Source organism: Equus przewalskii, chromosome X (genome assembly GCF_037783145.1).
Source record: "Equus przewalskii isolate Varuska chromosome X, EquPr2, whole genome shotgun sequence".
NCBI lineage: Eukaryota > Metazoa > Chordata > Mammalia > Perissodactyla > Equidae > Equus > Equus przewalskii.
In genome coordinates, this window is record NC_091863.1 from 37,304,216 (window position 1) to 37,308,840 (window position 4,625).

The 4,625-nt window shown below is 37.5% G+C and overlaps 1 pseudogene; it reads right to left on the reverse strand.

Moving 5' to 3' along the window:
* Positions 1-570: 570 nt before the first annotated feature.
* On the reverse strand, positions 571-1,580 carry LOC103566512 (tripartite motif-containing protein 60-like; annotated as a pseudogene).
* Positions 1,581-4,625: the final 3,045 nt, after the last annotated feature.

A 4,625-nucleotide genomic window follows, 5' to 3' on the forward strand; every position in this document is an offset into this window, starting at 1 on the left:
GAGAAATTGGAACCTTTGTACATTCCTGGTGAGAATGTGAGATGGCGCAGCCACTGTGAAAACGGTTTAGTGGTTCCTCAAAAAGTTAAACGTAGAATTACTATATGACCCAGCAATTCCATGCTTAGGTATATACCCAAAGGAACTCGAAACGGGGGATCAAACGGATACTTGTATGCTAAAGTTATTACAGTATTATTCAAAATAGCCAAAAAGTGGAAACAACTTAAGTGTCTATCAACAGATGAATGGATAAATGAAATATGGTATATACATATATTGGAATATTATTCAGCTTAAAAATGTTCTTTTTTTCAATTTTAAAATAAAACAGTTTATTGGTTGTGTCGAGTAATATAATGCTCAAATATTTCATCTAAGAAATTCAAAGCACTTGACAACTGATGCCCATAACATCTATGCAATTGGATTATAGCTGCTAAAAATGAGGAAGAAAAATCTATTCTGGTTTTTCAGCAGTAAAAATTAAAAAGAATCCAGAATTACTGAGACAAAATTTACTGGCTAAGTTAGCCCTAAAAACTGAAACAGAATCATCTTACAGGTACTTCATCTTTCATAATCTGTTACTGAAGAGATTTTAAGAGATTCAGAAATCTGTTCCAGTGTAGAAATAGAGTCAAATGGCTTCTATAAAAGAATCATTAAAAGTATAGAGAAGAGATCTATCATTCATATTATAAAAGGAAATCCCACTCAATTCATTGTCCAGAAAAATGCCAGTCTACTGGATCTTACTACTGGCAGAAACTGGCTTCTCTGAGAACCCAACGAAATATAACTGCTTTCAGCATATTGCCCAATTGCCCAGATCCACACTGAACTACTGGTTGATTCTGCCAGTCCCCAGGAAGACTGAGTTGACAGACCCACAATGTCTGTTTATGTTTGTTTCCCACTTCTACCTCCCAGTAATGCCTATCACAATTAAATCTCTTAGAACCCAGAAAGGCAGGGCAGAACTTGGGTGATAACAAAGGTTTTGTTTCTTTCTTTCCATATCACACAGTTTTCTATCCCCAGAGACTATAAGCTGAGGATGTGCTGTTTCAAGATTTAGAATTACATCTACTATGATGGCTTGATGATTTTGCCCAAGCCAGAATATTGAGGAGGAATGCTGACTGAATCCATATTTCTTTAATCAGAATGAAGAGTTAGAGTATTTCAGGTTTTGATAGCTGTGGTAGATATTCTGAACGTGTCAGTAATTCTACTTCCGACTGCACACACTTGCCCTCTACTTCCTCTAGCGCATGCTTTAATGTGAAAACATGATCTGAAAATGTGTTTTCATTTAGTTTTGTTAAAATGTTCATCTCTTCATTTTGCATCTGCTTAATAGCCTCTTACTCATTCTGTAGAAATAGTTTAAAATGCTCAAATTCAGAATCTATTTATTCTCTCCTGTACTCTATGTTCTTTTTCAGTTCCACTGATTTTCTGTCTTGCAGAGTTATTACTTTTTTAACTTGTAATACATTATTCTTCAAGGGCTCAATGCTACAGGGAAATGAAGTTCTGATACATGCTTCAACACGGGTGAACGTTGAAAACATTATGGTAAGTAAAATGTCATATACAAAAGAACAAATATTGCATAGTTCCAATTATATGAAATACCTAGAATAGGTAAATTCATAGAGACAGAAAGTAGATTAGGAGTTACCAGGGGCTGAGAGGAAGAGGGTATGGGGAGCAATTGCTTAATGGTTACTGTTTGCAGTGATGGAACAATTTTGGAAATAGTGGTGATGGTTGCATGACACTGAATGTAATTAACGCCACTACATTGTATACTTAAAAATGCTTGGAATGGTAAATTTTATGTTACCTGTATTTTACCACAATAAAATAATAACAGTTAAAAAAACGTGCAGTGAGCCAAATTTGTCCAGTATGCCATAGTTTGCCAATGCCTGGCCTAGATAACATTTCTACTTGGATACCTGACAAGAATCTTAAAACTGAATTTACGCTTGTCCTACATAAATCTGTAGATTTCCAGTCTTTTCAATCTCAGTTAGTGATGCCACCATTTTCCTGGTTGTTCATTTCCTGGTTGTTAGAAACTTGGACATTATTCTTTACACTTTCTTCTCCATTAACTCTTATACATTAGTCCTATTGGTTCTATACTCATACATTTCCTAAATTCCTTCATTTCTCTTCTGTCTCTACTTCACCATGCTAGACCAACTCACCATCATATCCTACCTGGAATTCTGCAATTGCCTCTATACTAGTTATCCTGTTTCCTCTCTTGACCATCTCTAATCCTTCTGCGGCAGAAACTACCAGTTGGCCTCCAATATCCACACCCTTTCTTCCAAAGCAATAGACTTGTTAGCTGGGCACACAGCCACCTAGAAAAAAAAAGACTCACTCACCCAACCTCCTTTGCAGCTAAATGTGGCCATTGGACTAAGTTCTTATTAAGGGAACAAGAATGGAAGTGATATATAGAATTTCTAGGTTGTGCCCTTCTTGCTGGTTGATATGTGGCTTTGGTGTTGTGCAATCTTGGACAACACTTAATCAATTGTTGCTTAAGGGCAGCAATCTAGGGATGACAGAAAAACAAGATAGATGGAGCCTGGGTTCCTAATGACTTTTCAGAACAACGTCCAATTCCAGGTCAGACTTTCACATGGGAGAGAAATAAAATTTTGTCTTATTTAAGCCATTGTTATTTTGCATCTGTGTTACACTTAGTCAAAACTATAACCTAACTAAAACACCCTCTTCCATGTAATAGCTAGAGTGATTGTTTAAAAACACAAATTCAGGGGCTGGCCCGGTGGCATAGTGGTTAAGTTCACGTGGTCTGCTTCAGCAGCCCAGGGTTCATTGGTTTGGATCCCGGGTGCGGACCTGACACTGCTCGTCAAACCACGCTGTGGTGGCATCCCTTATAAAACAGAAGAAGATTGGCACAGATGTTAGCTCAGGGACCATCTTCTTCACAAATAAAAACAATAAACCCCCTCCGCCCCCAAAACCCACAAATCTGGTCAAATCAATCCTAATTTCACTTAAAACCGTTTGGTGGCTGCCCATCAATGAATCAGTGAATACCAAATCCTTGACATTGCCCACCAGACTCCATGTGGTCTAGTCCCTACTCGTTTCTCTAGCTTCCTTTTGCACCCTAAGTCTCCAAGGCTCCATGCAGGCTGGTTGATTTTAGTTACGGCTTTCCTAATAAAGGGTTTTTGAATATTCTGTTTTCTTTGCCTAGAATGTTCTTCCCTTCTTTTTCTGCCTGGCACACTCCTACACATCTATCAAGTCTCAGATAAAACATTATTTTCTCGAGAAAGCCTTTCTTGGGGCCAGCCCTGTGGAACAGTGGTTAAGTTCGCATGTTCTGCTTTGGCGGCCTGGGGTTCGCTTGTTCGGATCCTGGGTGTGGACCTACGCACCAGTTGTCAAGCCATGCTGTGGCAGGCATCCCACGTATAAAGTAGAGGAAGATGGACACAGATGTTAGCTCAGGGCCAGTCTTCCTCAGCAAAAAGAGGAGGAGGATTGGAGGCAGATGTTAGCTCAGGGTTAATCTTCCTCAAAAAAAAAAAAAAAAAGAAAGCCTTCCATGAGCACTCCCCACCCTGCACCACTCTCCAAGACTAGGTAAGGGCTTTCCCTTTTTATCCACTCCAAATACCACTTTTTTCCTGTTAATACTTATCCCTATTGCAATTTAAATTGCTATTAAATAGTTAACAGTAATTCAAATAATTCCACATTAGATTTTCAGCTTCATAAATCCATCTTATTCTCTGTTGTATCCCCAGCACCTGGCACAGTGCCTGGTGCACAGTAAGCAGTCCACAAATAGCTGTTGAACACACAAAACCAATGAAGTAGCCAGTGTAGCACCTGCTATTTGCTAGGCACTAAATACATAGAACTAATTATTATTACTGAAGTATGAGGAGTACTTCTACCTTGATCAAGGCTATTTCCTGAGACAAACAGCTTAGTGACAGCTTTTAAAAGAATCTGAATCCAAGGCTCCTGAAAACAAAAGAGGTATGTTATTTGCCTTAGGTCATCAAGTTAAAATTGGGTTGGTTTCACCATTCGTCAAAGTCATGAGGTATTTTAACTCAAAGCAAAGGTTAGAGTCAAAAGTATGTAGTGGATAGCTTCCACAGAATACGTAATGTAGAATGAACAACAAGAGGAAAGGAAATAGACAGATTTGAAGTAAAAGAGTGCAAAGTAGAAGAGAAATATATTATTTGAAAGTCACAGAGAGGAAATTGCTTTAATCTAAGATATTTAGTGCCTCTCTATTATGGTTGGCATTAGATTGGCTACAACATTCCTTTCTTAAATTAATGTCTAATTTATATATATGTATACATATATATACACACACACACACACGTATATACAGCTACTATACAAGTGCTTGCCTAGAAAATGTGTCTACATATACTGCTACTGAATAAATAATCATGATAGAAATAAACTCATTAATAATAAAAACTTCATGTACAAATAATTAAAAATCTTAATGAATATTCATATTATACCAGTAGAACACCAGAGTGGTGCTAATTGAAATATATACATACAATGACTAAAGATAAACA